At 39.4% G+C, this 26293-nt stretch overlaps 1 protein-coding gene and 2 pseudogenes across 6 annotated transcripts in view; 2 read left to right on the top strand and 1 right to left on the bottom strand.

Annotated features, from left to right (window-relative positions):
• The window catches only part of ARFIP1 (ADP ribosylation factor interacting protein 1), a 126597-nt gene that overhangs the window by 19384 nt on the left and 80920 nt on the right, over positions 1-26293 (top strand). The window lies entirely within an intron of this gene.
• LOC106982438 (rho GDP-dissociation inhibitor 1-like) lies at positions 21726-22699 on the bottom strand (annotated as a pseudogene).
• On the top strand, positions 23094-26020 carry LOC106982437 (60S ribosomal protein L39-like; annotated as a pseudogene).

Below are 26293 nucleotides of genomic sequence, written 5' to 3'. Positions count from 1 at the left end.
CTACTTTTTCTTCTTTCACACTGTTTACTTTTTTCATTGCTCTTTTGTCTCAAATTGATTGAAATTAAGAAGTTAGTCTTTTAAATTAGAAGAAAATATAGCTACGTGATTGAACAACATGTCTATTAAATATATGCATCCAGTGATCTGAGCACTGAAAATATTTCACAGTACTTTTTAATGAATTTTCAAATAACTTTTTTAAATAATAGATTTAAGAAAGAATTGGAAAATCTTTACGCTTAGTACTATATCACTTTATTTTTGCTTGTTCAGTGGTCAATTGGAATAAAAACCAATGTTAAATGTGTGTTTTAGAAGATACAGTGCCTTGTATAGTTCCAGAAGCCTAAGGCTAAGACAAGTTCTTTTACATCTTTTTTAGAAAGTTTCTACCTTGTTTCTAAGCATTGTAGAAATTAGGCTTTACCATTAATAAGGTAATAAATTGATAACAACAATTTATTGTATTTCCAGTATGCCTTCTCTTTCCTTATTAAAAGGTAGATTTTCGGGGTGCCTGAGTGGCTCAGTCAGCTAAGCGTCATACTTCAGCACAGGTCATGATCTTGGAGTTCATGGGATCAAGCCCCGTGTCGGGCTCTGTGCTGACAGCTCAGAGCCTGGAGCCTGCTTCGGATTTTGTGTCTCCCTCTATCTCTGCCCCTCCCCCACTCATGCTGTTTATTTCTTTTAAAAATAATAAACATTAAAAAAAACTTAAGCTAGATTTTTAGTCTGGGTGAATTTTGGTTTATGTTGTATCTATTATTTTCCATAGGGTGTTCACCTATAAATGTTGACTGTCATTTGTAAGGCCTTTTTAAATGTTAGTGTCAAGGTATATTTTTAGAATTTGAAAAACATAAGTTGTACCAGAAAAAATTACATGAGGAGCTTTTTTTCTTTTAGCTTAGGTTTTTGGTAACCACAGAAGAGGTCATAGACTGAAAGTTGAATTGACAGGGAGAAGAGTTGTTGTGCACCCTGAGTGTGAAGATGAAGTTATTTGGTTGCCTAATTGGCCAAGTTGGAGATAGAGGAGAGAATGGTATGAGAAGCAGCTGGAGGAGTAGGTAGGGGTCAGACAGTAAGCAGTTTTATGAGCCATGTTATAGCTCTTGTGGTGTTGAAAACGTTTGCTGGAATGATGGACAGTGTTAAGTGGTTCAGCAAAGGAGGGCATGGGGGGAGTAATTCTCCCCCCAGTGCAGTTGGTCTCATGCTTTGGAATGGGTTATTTCTATGACATTAAAGTGAGTAAGTATTAAGACTAGTGTACGAAGCAGTTTATAGCATCAAGCTGTTTATAGAGTCTTTCATCCTTGACACTGTGACATATTTGGCTGGATGATTTTTTATTGTGGGGGATTATCCTGTGCATTGTAGGATGTCTAGCAACATCCCTGTCCTGTCCCTTCAGGATGCCAGTAGCACACCATCCTCAGCTATAAGAACCAGAAATGTCTCCAGACATTGCTAAATATTTGGGGAGGGGGTGTGCAATTCAGCCTGGTTGAGAACCATTGAGTTATCAGGATCATTGATAACACGTACAGATTTTCTGGCAGTTGATGCCATTTGCAGTAACAGACTTGGTATCCTGAACCTCCTGATTCACAGATGTCCTAGCTTTATTCTGCATTTGCCCACAGTGAGGAGTAGGAAGTTCCGGGGTACAGCTGTCTCTGGGGCTCTGGTGTTAGCAAAAGACAGTGCTAATGATGTAATTGGAGGCTGATGCTTCATTCATTCTTCAGTTGTTGGAAATGAGGGTCAGGTAAAGACAGTGCTACTCTTTAACTATGCATGATGATACGGAAATAGAAGAAACAACAGTACAAGTTGTCAACATTAAGAAAGCAGTAGGTTTGACCCACATAAAAACCTGAATGCATATACATTGGTTGGCATGGCCCAATGGTGTATTTCAGTCACCTTTGGAAAGGTAGTGTAATGTAGAGGTTGAAAATGAAGTTCTTAAAGCCAGATTTGAATCCCAGTTCATCACTTGCTAGCTGCATGTTATGAAGCAAATTTCTTAATCTTTCTGTTTTCTTACCTGTAAAACAGGAATAATAATGGAACCTATATTAGAGAGTTGTGGGGTTGAATGAGATAATGCACATAGAACAATTAGAACTAAATCAGTTAATATAATGATATAACACAACACACATAATATAACAAAAACACAATAGTGCCTGACACATGGTAAGTGCTCATTAAATGTTAGCTCTTAATATTCTTGTGGGCTCTGTACACAAGAGGATACATTATTTAAATTCCTTAAGTTTCCTAGTCCTCAGTTTCCTCATCTGTAAAATTGGGAAAGTCTCCTCTACCTCCCAGGGCACCTGTGAAGGTTAAATGAAATAATTAATGTGAGGTGCTTAGCACAGTACCTGGCACATAGAAAGTAGTCGATAAAGATCAGGTTTTCAGTTACTATTGTTGTATTAGATTAGGGAGCCATGGCTGTCAAACAAGTTTCATAGCATTCTAACATTCTGAAAACTTTCTAGACCATTTCATAGTTTTCACTTGATACTCAGAAACATTCACAAAGATATTCTAAGACCATTTTCCGTTATTCACTTATGCAGGTCTGATGTCAGGGTCTTATGTTGCAAGCAATGAAACCAACTCCAACTCACTTACATGGAAAAGACATTTACTAAGAGGACATGAGGTAGCTTACAGAATTATCAGAAAGATTGACAAATCAGACTCCAGGCTTTGTGCCTAGGACTATGCCCAAAATCATGGTCCAGCACTGTTTTAGTGAGGGTACCAGTGCTCTGCCATTGCCTAGCAACAGAGAGCAGCTTGCACTGCCAGTACCTCTAGCTATGGTGCCTGGATGCTGCCACGAGTGCTATGGCCTCTGCTGACCCAGAGTTTGATCTTGCTGCAAGTTACGGCTGCTCCAGAGTGAGTTCCTGTTGTCCCTCTTTCTTTTTATTACTGGTTTCTGCTTCCAGGTCTGGGGCAATTGCCTTCGATTTGACAGAACCTAGGTTTATGGCAGTGCCAGCAGAGCTTGGGAAATAAATAATAACTTCTATGGCACTTCTTGTATGCCAGGCACTCTTCTAAGTACTTTATATTTATTTCATTTTATTCTCACAGCAGTGCTACAAAGTAGGTACTGTTATCATTTTACAAATGAGGAAGGAGAACTTCAGAAATTTGCCTAAGGTTACATAGCTAGTACGTGGAGGAGCCAGGGATTGAACCCAAGTAATCTGGATCCAGATATTTGCTTGATTGTCTGGTATTTTGAGTTTTTATATAAGAAGACACAGGCTCTGCCTTTCACCAGCCTTATCACGTGGAGGCTTTCCCCAACATTGGAAGCAGGCTGTGGCTGGGCAGCCAAATGAATGAGATATATACAATACTTGACTAAAGTCTGATTTGGCAAACTGGTTATTGCCCCTATTGCTGATTTAAAAGATCTAGAAGGAGGGACACTAGATCTGAGAAACAGAGGGATTTTTTTTAATCTTCTGCCATTTGTTAGATATTCTCTTAGAAAGCAAGTGCTTATGATTTTCAGACTGGCTTAAAACAGGGACTATATATCCATAAATGACACTTAGGACTCGGCAGTGATTTTTATAGTGAGAGGGTATTGGTCTAATACATTTTTGTCATGGAGACATATTTTGGAAAATGACAAACTTCATTTGCTATTAGGTTGTAGAGCTGTGAGTCAGTCCTTATAAGTGGGTACTATGATAAGGCCATAAACCTCCCCCACCAGCTTGGGCTTTCTGGGTGGATTTGGTAGAGAAATGGATCCTCTACCATTAGGCATGATAGAATGGAATTTTACTCTTTCTTTGAAAAAGAAAATCAACAGTTTATTGAGATAAAATTTCTCTATAATAAAATGCACCCATTGTAAATATGCAGTCTGATGAGTCTGATGAGTTTTAATGAATGTATAAACTTGGGAAACCATAATTGTAATCAAGATACAGAATGTTTCCATCATCCTCAAGTTTCCATGTCCCTTTGAAGTCAGTCCTCCCCTCTCCTACCCTTCTCCCAAGGCAACAGCTGATCTGTCATTATAGATTAGTATGTTCTTAACTCCTATATAAATGGAATCATTTGGTATTTATTCTTTTGTGTCTGGCTTTTTTTGGCTCAGCATAATGTTTTGAGATTAATCAACAGTTACTGCATACATCAGGAATTCATTCCTTTTTATTGCTGAGGAATATACCATTATATGTATATACCACAATTTGTTTATCTGTAACCTGTTGATGGACATTTTTTTCTAGTTTGGGGCTCTTATGAATATGCTCATAAAAGTCTCTTCTGGATATTTAATTTCTGTGGTGAATGATTAGAGTCATATGGTCAAGTGTGTATTTACTTTTATACGAATTTGTTAAACATTTCTCCAAGTGAAGTACTTTTTTACATTCCCTCCAGCATTGTATACAGATTACAGCTACTCTTTACCAACACCTGTCAGTCTTCTTAAACTTCAGCCCATAATAGTAGGTATTTAGTAGTATCTTATTATAGTTTTATTGATTTATTTATTTTTGAGAGAGAGAGAAAGGGAGAGAGAGCGTGCATGCATGTGTGTATGTGAGAGCAAGTGGAGGAGGGGCAGAGAGAGAGAGAATCCCAAGCAGACTCCACACTAAGCGAGGAGCCTGACGCAGGGCTCTATCCCATGACCCTGACCCTGGGGTCAAGACCTGAGCCAAAATCAAGAGTCGGACACCCAGCCAACTAAGCCACCTAGTCGCCCCTTATTGTAGTTTTAAATTGCATTTCCTTGATGATTAGTGACGTTTCATATATTTTCTTTTGTGAAGTGCCTGTTAGAAGTTTGGCCATATTTTGAGCTATTGGTCTTCGTATTACTAAATTGTAAGACTCATTTATATATATATATATGTATATATATATATATATATATATATATATATATATACACACACACACACACACACATATGTATACATATGTGTATATGTATATATATACACATATATATGTGTATATATATACACATATATATGTGTATATATACACACATATATATGTGTATATATATTTACATATTTTGAATACTAGGCATTTGTCAGATACATAAATTATGTCTGTTCTCTTCCCGTCCGTGGCTTGCCTTTTCATTTTTTAAATGTTTTCTTTTGAAGACAAATTTTTTTAACTTTATTTTTTATTTTTTAAAATTTACATCCAAATTAGTTAGTATATAGTGAAGCAATGATTTCAGTGGATTCCTTAATGCCCCTTACCCAGTTAGCCCATCCCCCCTCCCACAACCCCTCCAGTAACCCTCTGTTTGTTCTCCATATTTATGAGTCTCTTTTGTTTTGTCCCCCTCCCCGTTTTTATATTGTTTCCCTTCCCTTATGTTCATCTGTTTTGTCTCTTAAAGTCCTCATATGAGTGAAGTCATATGATTTTTGTCTTTCTCTGACTAATTTCACTTAGCATAATACCCTCCAGTTCCATCCACGTAGTTGCAAGTGGCAAGATTTCATTCTTTTTGATTGCCGAGTAATACTCCATTGTGTGTGTGTGTGTGTGTGTGTGTGTGTGTGTGTGTGTGTGTGTGTGTATACATACACACACCACATCTTCTTTATCCATTCATCCATCAAGGGACATTTGGACTCTTCCCATACTTTGGCTATTGTTGATAAGTGCTGCTATAAACATGGGGGTGCATGTGTCCCTTCGAAACAGTACACCTGTATCCCTTGGATAAATGCCTAGTAGTGCAATTACTGGGTCATAGGGTAGTTCTATTTTTAGTTTTTTGAGAAACCTCCATACTGTTTTCCAGAGTGGCTGTACCAGCTTGCATTGCCACCAGCAATGCAAAAGAGATCCTCTTTCTCCGCATCCTCGCCAACACGTGTTGTTGCCTGAGTTAATGTTAGCCATTCTGACAGGTGTAAGGTGGTATCTCATTGTGATTTTGATTTGTATTTCCCTGATGATGAGTGATGTTGAGCATTTTTTTCATATGTCGGTTGCCCATCTGGATGTCTTCTTTGGAGAAGTGTCTATTCATGTCTTTTGCCCATTTCTTCACTGGATTATTTGTTTTTTGGGTGTTGAGTTTGATAAGTTCTTTGTAGAATTTGGATACTGAAGACAAATTTTTAATTTCGGTGAAGTCCAGGTTATCAGTGTTTCTTTTTTATTATTTATGGTTTTAGTGTCCTAAGAAATATTTGCCTACTCCAAGGTCATTAGATAGTAAAATAAGCCCGTTTCTGGCTCTTCATTTCCATTACAGTGATTTTGATCTCTAGCATATCTTTTTGGTTCTTTCCTACGACTTCTTTATCTGCTTACATTGCCCATCTGTTCATGCGTGCTACTTCATCCATTATAGCCTTTAGCATATTAATCATAGTTTTAAATACCCAGTCTGATATTTCCAACATCCTTGCCATATCTGGTTGTGATGCTTGCTCTGTTTCTTCAAGTTGTGATTTTGCCTTTTGGTAGGCCTTAACAATTTTTTTCTTGACAACCAGACATGATGTAAAAGGAACTGCTATAAACAGGTCTTGAGCAATGTGGTGGTAGGATATGGGAGAAAGGAAGCATTATATAGTCCTATGATTAGGTCTCAGTTTTTTTAGTGAGCCTGTGCCTCCAGATGGTAAACTTCATAAGTGTTTCTCAGTTTTTCTCTCCCCTGCCTGGGTGGGACATGATAGCTAGAGTGTGCTGGATTTGTTTATTTCTCTTCCTGAGGTCACTTAGGGGCTGATTATACCCAAGCAGGTTAGGTTCTGGTTTCCCCTGAGGGTAGGCCTTTTTAAGAAGAGCAGAGTGGTCTGATGTATTTCAAAATGGTTCATATCTCCTTTCCCTACCGAAAGGATGAGGGGATTTTTCTCCCATATTTACTGTGGTAACCTCGTCCAGCTTTTGGAGGTAAAACTCACAATATTGTGGGGCCCTTCTTATGACAGAGTACCCCTGCAGTTTTAACTTTCAGAGTTTTCCACAGTGAGCTTCCAGTCATTTGTTGATTACAGTTCAGCTTTTCCTACCCCAGCACTGGTTCCCAAGATGATTTCTACTAGTGAGTTTTTGCTCTGCTAAGCCTTGACTCTATATTCACCTATCTGTCCAGTTTTGGAGGCAGCACTTTGCCCTGTGTCTTTGCTGGTTTGCATCCCTCTCAGAAGCTTCCCTGGTGTAGTCTGGAATTCTCCCCCTGCCCCCCAAATACCTGGAGGGCAGGGAGAAACTGAAGAAAGAGGCAGGCCACTCCAGGTCAGTAGGTGTCAGTTTTAATAAGCTAAGGGAACTTAGGTACGAGACGCTTGTCTTGAGTGGCAACAAGATGAATGGATCCCTGTACCCACCTGCCAAATCTTAAGTTTATGCAGAGGCCTTAACTGGGTTCTGTCACATGTACACCATGCAGCTGTTTTAAACACCACTTTACTGTCTCAAGACTATGTCCTTGGAGGAGCCTCTGTAGCATAAAAGGCAAGTGGAACCCACATTCCAAGGACAGAGAAGAGGATGAGGAGCCTCCAACAGCCTGGGTCCAGTTCATGGGTCAGCTGGCTGTCATCATGTCTGTTCAGTGACCTTCTCCAGCATTCTTCCTCACTCTTAAAAATCCAAGCAGAGTTGTTGATTTTTCAGTCTGTTCAGCTTTTTACTTGTTAGGATGGCGTGGTGATTTCCAAGCTCCTTACATGCAGAAATAGAAACTGGAAGTCCCACCTTCAAGGTCATGTCTTAGTACTCCTATCCCATCTCCGCCCACAAGGTGACCACTATTCTGCCTATAATCATCATAACTTACTGGTTATTTGAATTTATTTTTATTTGAATTTAATCCTGTAGTGTATACTCTTTAGGTCTGTCTTTATTTGTTCAACATTATGTCTGTGAGCTATTTTTCTGTTTTTTATAGTAGTAGTTCTATTTCATTGCTGTATAATATTCCATTGTATACCTATATTATTATCTGTTTTACTGTTGATGGGCAGCTTGTTGTTTCCAGGTTTTAGCTCTTCTGAATAAAGGTGCTATGAATATTCTTTCAGCTATTTTTTGATGGACATATGCACTTTTATTTCTTGGTTATATTTCCTGGGAGTGGAATTGCTGAGTCATAGGATAGGCATATGTTTAACTCTAATAGCACTGCCAAATAGTTTTCCAAAGTGGTTTTACTGATTTTTACTTGCACCAACAATGTAGAAGAGTCTGGTTGCCCCACATACTTGCCAACACTTGATTTTGTCAGTCTTTCTAATTTTGGCCGTTTCAACAGGTATACAATAGTGTCTGACTTGTAATTTTAATCTGCATGATAAGTAGAACTGAAGGATTTGTAGATCTATCCCATTACTAAAGTTCTTTTGCATATATGTTTGTTTAGAGTCTAGAGCATGATCAAATCAGTGAGGTTTTTTATGGCAGGTGATTTTTTTTTTTTAAGTTTTATTTAAGTAATCTTGGCTCAAACTCACAACCCCAAGATCAAGAGTTGCATGATCCTCCAACTGAGCCAGCCAGGTGGCCTGGCCAGTACTTTTTAAAAATATGTTTAAAAGCTCACCAGGTGATTCTAATGTGTGCCATAAAAAAGTAAATAAATAAATAAAACTTATTGGCTATTCATATGGGACTTACTGGGACCCATCATTAAATCATTGATATATGGTGGTATTTCAATTGTTTTCTTTTTTTCTTTTAATCCAACATAGTTAACACACAGTGTTATGTTTGTGTACAATATAATGATTCAACAATCCATGTGTCACCCAGAGCTCATCACAACAAGTACACTCCTTAATCCCCATCACCTATTTCACCCATCCCTCCACCTGTCTCCTGGTAACCATCAGTTCTCTATAGTTGAGAGCCTGTTACTTGGTTTGTCTTTTTTTTTTTTTTCTTTTGCTCGTTTGTTTTGTTTCTTACATTACACATTTGAGTGAAATCATGTAGTAGTTGCCTTTCTGTGGCTGATTTATTTTGCTTAGGATCATACTTTCTAGATCTATTCATGTTGTTATAAATCTCAATTTCATTCTTTTTTATTGCATCCATTGTATGTATATATACCACATCTTTATCCATTCATCTATCATTAGACATTTGGGCTGCTTCCATAATTTGGCTATTGCAAATAATGCTGCTATAAGCATAGGGGTGCACGTATCCCTTTGAATTAGTATTCTCATATTTTGGGGGTAAACACCCTGTAGTGCGATTACTGAATCGTAGGGTAGTTCTATTTTTAACTTTTTGAGGAACCTCCATACTGTTTTCCACAGTGGCTGCACCAGTTTGCATTACTGTCAGCTGCACATGAGGGTTTCTTTTTCTTCACATCCTTACCAACACTTGTTTCTTGTGTTTTGGTTTTAGCCATTCTGACATGTGTCAGGTGGTATCTCATTGTAGTTTTGATTTGATTTGTACTTCCCTGATGATGAGTGATTTTGAGCATCAGTTCATCTGTCTGGTGGCTGTCTGGACATCTTTGGAGAAGTCTCTGTTCATGTCTTCTGCCCATTTTTTAATTGGATTATTTGGTTTTTGGGGTGTTGATTTGTGTAAGTTTTTATGTATTTTGCATACTAATCCTTTATCGGATATGTCATTTGCACATATCTTCTCCCATTCTGTAGGTTGCCTTTTAGTTTCATTGATTATTTCCTTCACTGTGCAGAAGCTTTTTATTTTGATGTAGTCCCAATAGTTTATTCTTACTTTTATTTCCCTTGCCTCCAGAGACATATCTAGAACAGTGTTGCTACAGCCTATGTCAGAGACATCATGCTCTCTTCTAGGATTTTTATGGTTTCAGGTCTCACATTTAGGTCTTAATCTATTTTTTTTTAATTTTTTAAAAAATGTTTATTTATTTTTGAGAGACAGAGAGAGAACGTGAGCGGGGGAGGGGCAGAGAGGAAGAGGGAAACACAGAATCTGAAGCAGGCTTCAGGCTCTGAGCTGTCAGCACAGAGCCCGCCGCGGGGTTCAAACCCACAAACCACAAGATCATGACCTGAGCTGAGGTTAGACGCTTAACCGACTGAGCCACCCAGGCACCCTTGATGGTCTCTTAATTTTGAACTCATTCTTTGCTCATCTACCCTCCATGTTTCAGATATTTCGTATCATATTTTACATTGTTTTATCTTGTGCTTCTCTTGACTGATTTTTTACAGATATGCTTAATTTCCTTTTTCTTTTGTGCTTTCTGTTTTTCTTACTCTTTCTTACTTATGGGTTTCGTTTTTCGCTCAGAGTGCTCCATAACGTTTCCTATAGGGCTGGTTTAGTGGTCATGAATTCTTTTAACTTTTGTCTGTCTGGGAAACTCTTTATTTCTCCTTCTATTCTGAATGATAGCCTTGCTGGATAAAGGATTCTTGGCTGCAGATTTTTCCCTTTGAGCACTTTGAATACATCATGCCATTTCCTCCTAGCCTGAAAAGTTTTGCTGAAAAATTAGTTGATAGCCTTATGGGGTTTTTTTTGTACATACGTAGCTATCTTCTTTTCTTTTGCAACCTTAAAAAATTGTTATCACTATTTTTTGCTATTTTAATTACTATATCCACTTGGTGTGGACCTCCTTTGGTTGAATTTGTCAGGCGAGCTCTGTGCCTCCTGAATATGGGTATCTGTTTCCCTCCCCATATTCAGGAAGTTTTCAGCTGTCACTTCTTCAAATACATTTTCTGCCTCCCTTTCTCTCCCTTCCCTTCTGGGATCTGTATAATGCAAATATTAGTACGCTTGATGGAGTCACTGAGTTGTCTAAGTCTGTTGTCATTATTCAGTGTTGTTTGTCTCTCACCTGTTCACCTTGATTGCTTTCCATTACTCTGTTATCCAGGTCACTGATAATATTTCTCTGCGTCTTGTAGCCTGCTTATTCCATCTAGTATATTTTTAATTTCACTTATTGAGTTCTTCATCCCTGATGTGTTAGTTTTTATTTCTTTGTCAAGGGTCTCTGATGTCCTCTACCCTTTTCTAAAGTCCAGTGAGTATCTTTATGATCATGACTTTAAATTCCGTATCAGGTATATTACTCATTTCTGTTTCGCTTAGATCTCCTGCTGTAATTTTGTTCTGTTCTTTCATTTGGGACGTATTTCTCTTTCTCCTCACTTTGTCTACCTCTCTATGTCTGTTTCTCTGTGTTAGAAAATCAGCTACCTCTTCTGCTCTTGAGAGTAGGGGCTTTATGAAGAGGTTCTGAGGTGCCCTGGAGTGCAGTGTCCCCTGTTCACCAGAACCTGGCATTTAAGTGTCTCTGAGTCACTTTTCCTTTCAGTTCAGATATTTGCGCTGACTCTCTGCCTGTTGAGGGCTGTGCTTGCTGTCTGTGATGTTAGTAAGACCCAGGCAGGCTGGCTCTGGGGGACCTGGCCACAGAAGGGCTCAGGGAGCAGGGCCACAGCATTAGCATAAATTGTGCTTAGTGCAGGATCAAGGCCATCAGGCTTGGAATGGACGAGTCTCTGGAGAACTTGTGGAGACATACTGCTAGCAGGTTAGGTAGCAAGTATCCGTGCAGCATCCCTTCCTGGAGGTGGCTCTGTTTATGCTGGTGGCAGTGGAGGGAAATGGCACCGGGTAGCTCTTTTGTTCCTAGAGAAGTCCCCCCAACACACTCCCTTCCAGCTGGCCCAGCTGACTTTTAAAGCTCTAGCCTTCCAAGTCCTGCTGGCTGTCCAAACTCACAGAATTGAGCCCCTCTGGTTTTCAAGGCAAGATGTTACAGGAATTCATTTTCCCCTTATGGGCTCCCTGGCGTTTTTCCCCTCTCTGTGGCAGCAGCTCCCTCCCTCCTGTGGGCAGCTCCAGACCCATTTCTGCCTTTCTTAACCTCTCCAATGTGGCTTTTCTACATGTAGTTGTGGAGGTTGTTCTGAGTCTTCAGATCAGTCTCTGGTTTATTTACTAGGATGTGAGTGATATCTAGTTGTAAATGTGGGACAGGATGATCCTAGAGTCCTCTTACTCCACCAGTTTCCCAAGCCTTTCTCGTCTGTGGGATATTTTTTTTCAAAAGCTCCCTAGTTAGTTCTAAGATGCAGAGAAGGTTGAGAATCATTGGCATATGTGAATGAAACATTCCGTGCTTCTCAGGGTTTTGCTGTATACTCTTTAGAAATGAAACACCAACAATAAAACCTTTATTAGGTACTTCTATGTTAATTTATCTCCAATTTGACCCACTGAAAGGTTTAAGAAACTAGTACTGAGCTTGCACTTTTTTGGTCGTAGAATATATTAACTCTCCAGGTCAATTCTAGCCTCCTTGTTTTGGTTTTGCATTTCTCTTCATGTTACAAGGCTAATTCTGCTTTTCAGGTGCATTCTAGCACATAATGGATCAAGACAATCACTTACTATAAAATAAATGCACTTTGGGGTGCCTGGGTGGCTCAGTTAGTTAAGCATCTGACTCAATTTCGGCTCAGGTCATGATCTCAAGGTTTGTGAGATCAAGCCCTACATCTGGCTCTGGACTGACAGTGTGGAGCCTGCTTGGTATTCTTTCTCTCTCTCTTTCTTTGTTCCTCCTCCACTAGAACACTTACTGTCTCTCTCTCTCTCTCTCTCTCTCTCTCTCTCTCTCAAAATAAATAAATAGACTTAAAAAAATAATAGATGCACTTTACTGTTAGTATGTACAGCACTATCACAATCACATGTAGTATTAAATGCTCAGTTTTGATCGTCTCCTAAAATAGGAGTATGAATTTAGAATGTATTTGGAATTACCAAGGAAGGAAAGAAAAGAAGCATGACTTTGTGGTTGCTTTATCAAATAAAAAGTGAATAAAATGTGTTCACCTTTTTGTTCATGAATATAGTAATAAACCTAACCTCCTGTAGATATGTAGTTCTTCTGCATGAGGATGATGTTTGATCGTCTCCAAAGAAATAACATCATAATTGGGGGTGTGATATACATATATTGGATTTAAAAAAATTTTTTTAAATTTATATCTCCGCATTCTTTCTTTCTTTTTTTTTTTTTTAATAATTTATTGTCAAGTTAGCTAACATATAGTATATACAGTGTGCTCTTGCTTCCTGGATAGATTCCTGTGATTCATCGCTTACATAAAACACCCAGTGCTCATCCCAACAGGTGCACTCCTCAATGCCCACCTTCCAGTTTCCCCCTCTCCCCTTTCCCCCCTCCCCCCCCCACCCCTGTCAACCCTCAGTTTGTTCTGTGTATTTAAGAGTCTCTTATGGTTTGCCTCCTTTGTTTGAAACTATTTTTTCCCCCTCCCTTCCCCCATGGTTTCTGTTAAGTTTCTCAAATTCCACATATCAGCATTGTTTCTAAAGATTGAACTATATAATGTGTGTGTCCATACTTATTTTCTGACTTGGAAATAATTTGGTGCTGGCTGGAGCAGGTTTGTACTGACCTGTAAGAGCTGTTTGTTAAATTTCCAAGAATTTTATAAGCCAGGTGTTAAATACAGACATTATATAAAAATTAAGATTTATAAACTTAAAATATATATATTAAAAACAGTAAATACTTAAAACTTGTCAGTTCCTAAATATTTTACTATTAACTGTACTCTTGAGGTTATTTGTGTCTGTGGTATTTCTCTGGTAGAAATACTATATAATGATGTGCTACTGCACATCTCATCCCATCTCTGGAATCAGTGAGGTCATGTTGGAAGCTTGAAATTGGCCATAGTGAGAGCATTGACACCCTGAAAATTAATGCAGAGAAGCCTCAATAAAATGGAGGTAGAGGCCAGAAGGGGGGGCTCTCATGCCCTACCACTCATCATCAATTGTAGACCCCAACAGGGAGAGAGTACCTTCCTGATAAGAACAACCTATGCTTCACTACCCCAGCGGAAAGATTTTTCTTGTTGCCCAGCAACAGCCCAGCCAATGAGAGACTGTCACAACTCAGCCAATGAAAAGCCACTAAGACCCCCAGTTTATTTCAGTAGACTTTTTGTATATAACAGCCCCTCCTAACTCTCCCCCCCCCTTTTTCAATAAAAGAATGTTCCTCTTCTTTGTTCTCTGGACTTGCCCATATTTTAGCTATGTTTTTGCTTGTAGCTTACATGTTCTGAATTGCAGTTCTCTACTATTCCTGAATAAATTCATTTTGCTGGTAAAGTAACTGGATCTTTTATTTTTAAGGTAACATCATGGAAATGGACAAACATCACAAATTAGGGCTTTTAAAAAATTATTATTTTTAATTTGGAGAACTGGTTGTTAAACATTCACAAGGCACAGTATTGGAAGCATCTTTCTTTTATTCAGTTAATGCCTACTGTGGGGTAGGTACTCTTTATCAGTTGTTTGAATATATCTTCCCTTAAGTATTATTTAAGATGTATATATTTTCTTAATTTTATACATGAGAAATATAAGATTAACAAAGATCACAAAACAACTATATTGTGGATATGGTATTTTAACTTAAGTCTCTCAAAGTCCTTACCCTTCTCATTATATCATGCTGTTTTTCTGATGCTTTGGAATATGTTTTTAAAGAGGTAACATTTGAGCTGAGCCTTAAATTATGGGCAGGATTTTACTAGATTTGAAGATGAAAGAACATTTTAAACATTGGAAACCATGTGAGCAAATGTTTGCAGATTTCATTCCAGAAATGGCAGGTAGATTTATTGGTAGAAGCTCTTTAGAAGGGTAAAAGTTAAGAGAAATAAAGCCTGAAAATTGATTGGACCCTATTGTGGAGGACCTTGTCTTAGTCCATTCTGGCTGCTATAACAGAACAGATTAGGTGGATTTTAAACAACAGAAATTTATTTTTCACAATTCTGGAGGTTGGAAGTTCAAGATCAGGTGCCAGCAAAGTTCAGTTCTGGTGAAAGCCCTCTTCTAGGGAGCTCTCTTGGGCCTCTAAGAACACTAATTCCATCCATCCTTTCAAAGGACCTTCTAAAGGACTCACCTCCTAATATCACATTGGGTAATAGGATTTTAACATGTGAATTTGGGGAGTGGTGGATACAAACACTCAGACCTTCACAAACCTTAAATGACATGGATCTTAGAAGAGATTCTAACTTTATTTCTAAAGGACATAATCCTCAAAGCCTTTTGTTTAATTGAGTATTTAATTTAAATTCAAATTCAAGTTTAATTTAAATTTAAATTCAAATTCAGTTTCAGTTTAAAGCATGAGTGAAGTGGGGCGCCTGGGTGGCTCAGTCGGTTGAGCGTCCGACTTCGGCTCAGGTCATGATCTCACGGTCCGTGAGTTGGAGCCCCGCATCGGGCTCTGTGCTGACAGCTCAGAGCCTGGAGCCTGTTTCGGATTCTGTGTCTCCCTCTCTCTCTGCCCCTCCCCTGCTCATGCTCTGTATCTCTCTATCTCAAAAATAAATAAACGTTAAAAAAAAAAAAAGAAAAGAAAAAAAAAATAAAGCATGAGTGAAGTACCGTGAACGGATTTTGTCCTGGAAGATGGCATGGAGTTTTTGGTGTTGCGCCCCTGCCAATTTATGTATTGGCTATTAATTTTCACTTCTATAATTAATGTTTTGTAAATGATGTTTCTAAAAGTAGGTCATTCTTTGTGGGTAAGTGAATAGATAATAGATGGAATATTTATATTTTTTTTTGGCAAATGACTATTCCTATTAACCTCATTTATGGCATAAAGTGGTATTAGTTTATCATACTTTTCATTTTCAGAACATTTGTTATAAACTAAAACAACACATGGTTTTACTGCTATAATTTTATCTGCTGTGTCTGTATCATTAACTGTTTGTCCCTCCTCCCCCGTCTCTTTTGCAGTGTTCTTTGCCTTTTAATGTTCCATTGGATGCTCCTCTTCAGTTTCTCTTGTCACTCTTATCAATTCATGCCATCTACATCTACATCTACATCCCTGGATTGATAACTCCCAGATTTATGTCTTCATTCTGAGACTCTAGACCTGATTTGGAAATTTCTAATGTACTAGTGGACTTGGATACCCCACAAACATCTTAAATTCAGAACATCTACAACAGAACTCATTTTCCGACCTTCCCAAAGGCAAATAAACCTCCACTTTTCCCACTTTGTTGAGTGACATGGTGGTCTTTCTAACTGTCCAAGCCACAAATTGGGTATGGGTCAGGAGGAGGCATAGGTCATCCTAGATGTTTCTTCCTTTCTTATTTTCAACAATCTCATCACTCTGTAAGTCTCTTCTGACTTTTAAATAACTCTTGAATCTACTTTTTTCCATTCCCATAACCTTAATTTAGATCATTATTATTTCTTAGTAGAACTGGGAAATAGTGTCTTAAATAGTTTTCTGTGTGCAGTCTTTCCTACTTTCCCTCCAGTCTAACCTCCCACTAGATCAACAATAATTGATCAGGCTCTCCTGCTACTTTTTCCTTATCCCTTTCAAGATGAAGTCCAAGCTGTCTGGCATTATGAAGCCCATCATGAGAGGCTGCTGCATACTTTTCTAGCCTCATTATTATTATTATTTTAAAAACTTCTAATTTTGGTGTGCCTGGGTGGCTCAGTCTTTTAAGTGTCTGATTCTTAATTTTGACTCAGGTCATGATCTCATCATCTTGTGATCTCATGGCTCTTGTAAGATCGAGCCCCTTGTCAGACTTCACACTATCAGTGTAGATTCTCTCTTCTTTCTGCCCCTCTCCAACTCACGTGCACACACGCACTATCAATCTGTCTCTCAAACTAAATAAGTAAACACTAAAAAAATTCTAATTTTGATAAGATTTCATACTGAAAACTTAAACTCTTTACCCAGATTCACTAACTATTGTTTTGTCCCATTTAATTTAACATTTTTTCTCTTCGTATATACAACTTCTTTTTTGAACCATTTGAGAGTGATTTGCAGACGTCATGTGCCTTTCTTCCTAAGAACAACTTTCTCTTATATAACCTCAATATATTTATCAAAATTAGAAAATATAATTAAAAAATAGATACTGTGCTATTGTTTAATCCACAGTTGTTCTGATAACATGCTCTACAGCTGTTTTTTCCCTTGTTTGTGAACCAATCCATGTTGTACATCATACTTAGCTGTCATTTAAGACTACAGCATTCATCTATTTTTGTTTCTTATGAGCTTAGCTTTTTAAATGTACAGGACAGTTTTTGTACTATTTCCTTGATTTTCTTAAAAAATTTTTTAATGTTTATTTTTGAGAGAGAAAGTGAGCATGAGTGGGGGAGGGGCACAGAGAAAGAGGGAGACAGAAGATCTGAAGCAGGCTCCGTGCTGACCGTGCAAAGCCCAGAGTGGGGCTTGAACCCACAAATTGTGAGATCATGACCTGAGCCGAAGTCCTATGCTCAACCGACTGAGCCACCCAGGCGCCCCTCCTTGATTTTTGATGTTTATTATTATTTCCTTCCTATTGCTTGCTTTGAATTTAATTCGCTCCTTTTTTTATTTTCTTAAGGTACAACCTTAGATCATTGGTTTAAGATCTTCTATTCAAATGTAAGCATGTAAAGCTATAATTGCTCTCTAAGCATTGATTTAGGAGCATCACATGAACATTGTTGTTTTTCTTATCATTTCAGTTCAACATATTTTCTTTCATAATTTCTTCTTTGTCCCATTAATTACTTAGATGTGTTATTTAATTTCCGAATTTTGGCGAGGGGGCAGTTCATGGATATCTTACCATGATTGATTGTAAATTAATTCCCCTGTGTTCAGAGTACATACTCTGTATGGTTTTAGTATTTTAAAATTTAATTTATTGAGGCTTGTTTATGCCCCCAAATATGATCTGTTTTGCTAAACATGTCATGTTCATGTGAAAATAATGTATATCCTGCCATTACTGAGTCTACTATAAATAGTAGACAAGGTGGCTGATAGTGTTCAGATCTTCTGTGTCTATGCAAATTTTCTTTGTCTAGTTCTTTTAATTGCTATGAGAGTAGTGGTAAAATCTCTAATTGTGATTATGGACTTGTGTGTTTCTCCCTTTAATTCTGTCAGTGTTTGTTTCATTTATTTTGAAGCTCTGTTATTGGGACCAACGTACACATTTCTGATTGTTATATATCCCTGATGAACTGATCCTTTTATCATTATGAGATGTCCCTCTTAGCTCTGGTAATGAAGAGAAGGCTTTCTTCGTATCTGGTTTAGTCAGGTATTAATAAAGCTGCATTGACTTTGTAGGTCACCATCATCTCTTGCTTAGATTATTCTGTTAGCCTCCTGATTGTTCTCTTTGCTTCTGCCTTTGCTCACTTTTGGTTTAATTCAACACAGCAGGAAAAGCGTGATCCTTTTAAAACACAAGTCAGATCATTTCATTCTTCTGTTCAGAACCCTAAAGTGGCTTCTTATTTCACTGAAAATAAAATCCAAAGCTCTTATGATGGTCTCTAAAGCCACACATGTTCTTGCCACTGGCTGCCTCTTGACATTTCCTGCTCTTCTTCCCTTGCCCTCCCTCAAGCCACGCGGCCTTCTTGTCTTTGCTTGAAAAGCTCAGCTGCTTCTCACTGTCTCGTCTTTGTATTTACTACTCCCTCTGTCTGGAATGCTTTACTCCGAAATAATTGTATGGCTTTCTTCCTCACTTTATTCAGGTCTTAACAAAAATATTAAAACTTCTGAAGTTTTCCCTGATATATGTGCACATATACACGCCCATTAGCACTTACAACTGTATGACATATATATTTATTTGTTTTTTCCCCTAACTAGAATGTAAGGTTTATGAGGGTGGAGAGTCTTGTCTGTTTTGTTCACCATTTCTGTCCTGTGTCCCGTGTCCTGTTTGAAATTGTACCTGGCACATTAGAGAGCTCAATAAGTTAGTTGAACCCGTGAGTATATGAATGAGTAATCACCATTCTAACCAATTTGCTTTACTTGCAGTTTCTAGACTATACCAACTTTTTTTCCACTATGCTCCTATTATTCCGTCTATTTAGAATCTTTTCTTTACTGTGTCCCCCTCTGTTACCCCACAAGATCCAGCTTAGATACCACTTCTGATTCCCTCTTGGTGTTCACCACATTGTTAAGTGCTTCCTTCTGGTGTTCACCAGATTGTATTATAATTATTTCCTAAATATACAATACACTTTAAATTTCTGTAAGCCCAAGACCTTATTTCTATTTTTATTTTATCCCTTGCACATTGCCTAGAAGATAGTAAATACTTGTTGAATCACCAGCTGTTTCTAGGAGGAAGAGGAGTAAGAACTTTCTTACAGCTTGAAAAAGTGATGACTATTTAGATAGCTAGATCTTAGTCATGAAGATTGGATTAGAAACCAAAGAACCTAGTGTCTCTTATTTGCAAGAAGCAGACACTTAACTCCAGCAGCCACAAATAATCCAGCTGTATTGTAAGAATGTAGTAGTAGTGAGGAAAATAGGAATCTCAAAAGAATCCAAGATGACAAGAACATTCAGGATGCCAGTGGAAAAAGGAATGTCTTTTCAAGAAATGATGCTGGGAAAACTGGATTATCCACATGCAAAAGAATGAAGTTGGACACTTATACACAGAGTAGCTCAAAATGGATCAAAGATCTAAATGTAAGACCTAAAACCATATAACTCTTAAAAAGAAAACCTTCATGACATTGGATTTGACAAATTTTTCCTGAATATGGTACCAGAATCACTGGAAACAAAAGTAAAAATAGACAAATTGACTACATCAAAACTGGAAATTTCTATGCATCAAAGGATACAATGAACAGAGTCGAAAGGCAGCCTATGGAATGGGAGAAAATATTGGCAAACCATATATCTGATGTGGTTAATACCAGAATATAGAAAGAACTCCTGTAACTCAAAATAAAAACACACCCTGATTAAAAAACTGAGCAAAGGACTTAAATAGACATTTCTCCAAACATGATATGCACATGGCCAACAAGCATCTGAAAAGGTGCTTGATAGCACTCATCAGAGAAATGTAAGTCAAAACCACAATGAGGTGTTGCCTCTTAGTTATTAGGATAGTTACAACCAAAAAACTGGTAAATAGTGCTGGTGAATATATGAAGTAATTGGAACTTTTGTGTACCGTTGGCGGGAATATAAAATGACACAACTATTATGGAAAACAGTATGCTGTTTTTTCCAGAATTTAAACATAGAATTACCATATGATCTAGTAATCCCACTTCTGGGTATATTTCCAAAACAATTGAAAACAGAACCTTGAAGAGATACCTACATACCCGTGTTTATAGACTCATTATTCACAATAGCCAAGAGGTAGAAGCAACCTAAGCGTCCATTGTTGAATGAATGGATAAATAAAATGTGGTGTATACATACAATGGGATATTCATCTTTAAAAAGGAAAAATTCTGGTGCATGTTACAATCTAGATGAATCTTGACATTGTGCTAAATGAAATAGGCCAGTCACAAAGTCAAATACTATATGATTTCATTGATACGAGGTATCCAGAGTAGTCACATTCACAGAAACAGAAAGTAGGATGATACTTGCCAAGGGCTTGGGGGAGAGGGGAATGGAGAGTTGTTTAATGTGTGTAGAGTTTCAGTTTTGTAAGATGAAGAAGTTCTGGAGATTGGTTGTACAACAGTGTAAATACATTTAATAGTACTGAACTATACACTTAGAAATGGTTAAGATGGTAAATTTTACGGTATGTGTTTTTATCACAATTGTCTGTCTGTCTATGTATCTATTTATATATGTATGTATGTGTGTATTTATTTATTTTCCTTTGGGGGAGTTTATTTCCCGGTTAGAAAAGGAGCAGGGTCAGGTTCTTGGGCATTCTAGGCTCGGGCCTGACAGGGGAGGTAAGGGGAGGGGGAGGCACAGGGGTGGGCTCCCACTGTGTCCACTTGGTCCCACAGTTGTCCTGGCTGGATCCGGAGAGGGCATGTCAGGGACGGTGGCACCAAGCCTGGGGGCAGAGGTGGCAGGCCAGGGGGCCCAGAGGATGGCACATATGGAGACACTGACAGGCCAGGCACACGACTCCAGGCTGGCAGGCCCAGGTGGGATAAGTAAGGCTCGGCCACTGACCTTGTCCAGAGGGGGCTGTCTGCTGGGACCATGGGCTCCGGCACTGCCCACTGGGACAGAGAAAGCAGGGGCATCAGGACACCTGGCCTCCTAGGTTAGAATGGAGACTACTTCAGTTTTGGCAGTTTGGCTTTCCCCAAGCCCCTGGAGCCGTCCCCACAGCCCTGGCTCAGGGAGGGGGCTGGCTAATCCCCGGTAGGCAGGAGAGCAGCAGCAGCACATCCCCCACACTTCCCCAGGGCCTCAGGAGTTGCCGATGGGGCTGAGACGGGGGAGATCATGTGCTCATGCAGACGTAGGAGGTTAGAGGTTAGTGACAGCCCCCACAGCACATGTTCTACATGTTAAGACATCATGGTTAGATGGTTACTAACAGTGTTGGATTAATTGACTGGACACAGGTGAAAGCTGGAAGGTGGCTGGCCCCCAGGAAGCCTCCAGTTATGCACCCCACCCCATTCCCATCCTGGAAGAAGAGAAAGAACAGGATTCAGGGCAACTGCAAAGGCCCACAAGGATCTGAGCACCCCATGAGATTCCCTTGGAAAAGCCGGGACCTCAGATCAGGCTAGGACAGGTAGGGGAACCTGAAGGTATGGAAGGGAAGGTGGAGACCTGGGCTGGAGGCTCCCTCTCTCCTCTACCCCCCAGTACAGGCAGAAGCAGCAAGGCGAGACCACCAAGGAGACTTCCATTCCTTTTTGATGGTAAGGTTCCACTCCCAAGACAGGTGGTCAGTCTTATTGTCGTCTGTGAAGCGAGACTTGATGTTGTAGCTGTCATGAGCCAGCATACCTTTGGGCGCCTCCTCCATGGAGGCCAGAAGCTCATACTCCTCTGCCTGGGGACCATAGCTTTCCATCAGGTAGCAGGTGGTCGATGTTGTCAGTCTTGACGCCTTTCCTGTACGTGTGCTGGATGTATTTCATGCCGGACACAGTCTCCCAGTTCACATCTGGTATTCCATCCCCTCCTTCGGCACAAAGGACTGCTTCTTGAAGCTCTCCAGATCACTTCTCAGGTCCAGCTCCAGAAGACCCAGGGCTTTACTGCACACCAGGATCAGGCGGGTCACAGCAACACTGGGGATTTTGGGGTCAGCAGACACAGCTACGTGGCCCAACAGGGCCTCCTTGTACTTGCACAGACTCTCGTCATCCTTGTCCAGCTCCTGGATCTCCTGGATGCCCTTCTGGGTGGGGGGGGCTTATGGTTGACCACGTGTTCATCCTCCTCATTTTCAGCCGCAGTCTGTGCTAGCCACTGAGCTATGGGTTCCTGCTCAGCCATGCTCACACCTAGCTGACTCGGACACTAGAGGATTGACCATGCTGCTCTCATGCTCCCTCCTGCACAGAATCCACCACAATTTTAAAAAAAGAATCTGGGGCGCCTGGGTGGCGCAGTCGGTTAAGCGTCCGACTTCAGCCAGGTCATGATCTCGCGGTCCGTGAGTTCGAGCCCCGCGTCAGGCTCTGGGCTGATGGCTCGGAGCCTGGAGCCTGTTTCCGATTCTGTGTCTCCCTCTCTCTCTGCCCCTCCCCCGTTCATGCTCTGTCTCTCTCTGTCCCAAAAATAAATAAAAACGTTGAAAAAAATTTTTTTTAAATAAAAAAAAAAGAATCTAAGAACAGAAGATTTTCATAAGGTCATACTTCAGAAAGGAAGAACTGGACACATAACATTGTCAATAAACTTTGACAAACTTGATTAACACTTGTGAGCTAGAGTTTGGGAATGTTTAAGCTGTGACCTGTCATCTGCATAATTCTCCTCTTTGCTTTTCTTTTCCACTCATTTGTCTTCCAATACCCCCATTGACTAATTCTCTCAGCATCCCTTATTTACCCTTCAGGAAGAGTCTGATTAGCTCAGGACATTTCTCTTTCCTCTGTTGGGCAATACTTTTCTAACCGGCCCTTCTCTTAGCTTGTGACCTGTGGATCAGCCAGCCTGTGTCAGGGGCTCTTCTTTGTTTCAATTACTGGGCACCCCTTAATTGGGGACTATGAAAGAAACAGTTTCTCTTAGTAGAGACCAGTGAATTTCTGTAAATTTATGCATAAAGTAGCCAGATATCCCCTAAACAAGACATTTCAAGTTCTTTTAAAATAGATACTATTTTCGGGCACCCGGGTGGCTCAATCTGTGAAGCAAGTCTGACTTCAGCTTAGGTCATGATCTTGCAGTTTGTGAGTTCCAGCTCTGCATTGGGCTGTCTGCTGTCAGCACAGATCCCACTTCAGATCCTCTGTTCCCCTTTCTCTCTGCCCTCCACCCTGCTCACGCTCTCTGTCTCTCTCAAAAATAAATAAAATACTTTAAAAAAAAATAGAATAGGTACTACCTTAGTAATAAGGAGCTCTCTCTTTTTCTCCACCATCATGGTGCAGCTGACCGTTCCTCACCAGGTCTTCTCACAAGACTTTCAGGAACAGGCAATTCCTTGCCAAGAAATAAAAGCAGAATTGTCCCATCCGCCTGTGGATTCAGATGAAAACTGGTAATAAAATCAGGTACAACTCCAAACGGTGGCATTGGAGAAGAACCAAGCTGGGTCTGTAAGGGATCGCACGTGAGATGGCACACATATTTATGCTGCCTGAAGGTCATGTGTTCTGTCCCATCCTTCTGTAAACCTCCCTACTACCTGTACAGCAGATGTTTTATCAGGGAAATGATTTTTCTCTGTTACTATGCTTCTATACCATAGGTTGGTTCAGTTATAAATACGTGAGACCTTTTGATTGAAAAAAAAAATAGAATAATAAGGAGGATATAGTGGATGCTGTGGTGCGTAGTCCATTTACTCCCTTTGGAACTAAAGCCCTCATTCCAAGAGTATTGCTTGCTGAGGGCTCATAGCTGAGTCTTCCCAGGAATTGCCTCTGCCAATGACAGTTGCCTTGTCCCTGGTTATACCCCTAGAGGATAGCCTGCACCTAATGATCAGTGGTAGAGATGTGGGGGTACAAGGGCCTAGCCGCCTTGCCTTAATTTGGACAACTGTAAAGAGCCATCTCACCTTCAGCGGTCCCTATGGTATTGGCCAACACATATAATGTTACAATAACATTGCTATTTTATACAGTCTTACTGGCCTCTACTGAAGTACTTTACTGGAGGTCTCTCCAGTACTTGTCTGAATGCAAACTTCTCTTTCACATCTATTTCAGAGACTCTTTCCCTTGGAATCCCCTCTAAAGTGGAGGAGTTTTGTCTTCCCTTTTTAAACTTTTGGAATCTTCTCTAATTTATTTTTCCCTTTACTTGCAAGCCTTAAGTAAGATTTAGTTTTACTGATTCCTCACTTGTTTGAAATCTGTGATAAGATGAACTCTGAAATAAGACTTTTTAAAAAAAATCAGTATTTGGGGGGGCGGCACCTAGGTGGCACAGTCAGTTGAGCCTCTCTTGATTTTGGCTCAGGTCATGATGCCAGGGTCATGGGATTGAGCCCCGTATTGGGCTCCATGCAGAGCATGGATCCTGCTTGGGATTTTTTCTCTATCTCTAAAATAAAATAATTAAAAATAAATTTAAAAATCAGTAGTTTTTATAATATATTTAGGAATGCAAGGAAATAAGTTTTTTGGTAAATGTTTTAATGTTTAATTAAATGATTAATGTTTAAATGTGTAAGGATTTTGCATTATTTTGAAAGGTCTTTTTTCATTGGCCTAACCAAATAGTATTTCAGTTTGACATTTTAGTCTTTCATTATAACTGTCTCAAAATAATTAAAGTGCACTAATTTTGAAATATTGATAATTAACTTTTTTTTCTATTCCACGTGTTTCCCCCTGGTTTGTTTTACTACAGTGATATCCACAAGAAGTAACAAATGTGTTATTCTGTACTCCTTGGGTGGGACAAAGGAGAGAGTGGATGTGGAGCACAAATGCATAATGATTATATTAACACCTTCCCAACTACAAATCTGACTTTTGGTGTAACTCATGGCACTCCTTGCCGTTCAATAAACATTTATTGAGAACCTTTTGCTTGCCAAATCCTGGGCTAATCTCTGAGCACACAGATATGGCTAAGAGTGTCTCCATCCTCAAGGACCTTACTTTATTCACTCAGATCTTTGTTCTTTTGCCCTAGGAATACAAACAGGGATACAAGGATGTAGAGATAGCCCATTTTTGTGCCAGATAGTATAAACATTATTAGGTATAATTTTTATCGTGATAAAAAGGTTTGTATAACGAGTAGAATGTAACATAAATGAGGATCTACGGGAAGCAGAACATTTCTGGAGCTGCCAAGAAATAGAGATTTGGCCTAGAATGACCCTAGGATTTATGTTATCCGTAACTATTCTGGTAGGTTTGGTATTAGAGGGTCCTAAAGAAAGAGGGGCACACGCTTGCTGTTCTAGGTATTTATTAAAGAGTCTAGTTGGGCTCCCAAACTAAATCAGTGGTGCTTTTCCCCAGAGCAGTGACTACCTTATTTGTTTTTTATATTCTCTAGAATTTAGTAAGAATGCCTTCACTAAATGTTGGGTAAATTTGTCTACACCAGTGTTTTTCAAAGTGTGGCTTGGAGGCCCTAGAGGTCCCCAGGAATATTCCAGGGAGTCTACAAGGTAAAACTTTGAAACGTTACTGAGAAGACATTTGAATTGTTTGCATTTTTCATTGTTGTGTCGTTTGCACTGATGGTGCACAAGAATAGGTAAATAAAACTGCTGGTGTCTTAGCAGGAATCAAGGTGGTTGTCCCAAGCTGTAGGAGTAGTCATATTCTAGACCATTATGTACTTGCATTTAAAAAAAATTACCAGGGCACCTAGGTGGCTCAGTCAGTTAAGCATCTGACTTCGGCACAGGTCATGATCTCACGGCTTGTGAGTTCGAGCCCCATGTCGGGCTTGTGCTGACAGCTCAGAGCCTGGAGCATCTTCAGATTCTGTGTCTTTCTCTCTGTGTCTTTCTCTCTGTGTCTCTCTGCCCCTCCCCTACTGACACTCTGTCTCTCAAAAATAAATAAACATTAAAAAAAATTTTTTTTTAATTACCAACTTCACTTAAGAATGTCTTTAGTGAAGCAGTAAAAGTTTTCAATCTTATTAAGCCTTTTTAACATTCTGTGGGACAAAATGGGAAGTATGTATAAAGCACTCTTGCTGCATGACAAGGGTAGCTGAACTAACTGCAGAAGCAAACTGTGGCTCTATTCAGACTTGGTTATTTAGGAG

The sequence above is a fragment of the Acinonyx jubatus genome, chromosome B1 (genome assembly GCF_027475565.1).
Source record: "Acinonyx jubatus isolate Ajub_Pintada_27869175 chromosome B1, VMU_Ajub_asm_v1.0, whole genome shotgun sequence".
In the NCBI taxonomy this organism is placed as follows: domain Eukaryota; kingdom Metazoa; phylum Chordata; class Mammalia; order Carnivora; family Felidae; genus Acinonyx; species Acinonyx jubatus.
The sequence above is the reverse complement of the archived record's forward strand: the minus strand, read 5'-3'. Positions and strand labels throughout refer to the sequence as shown.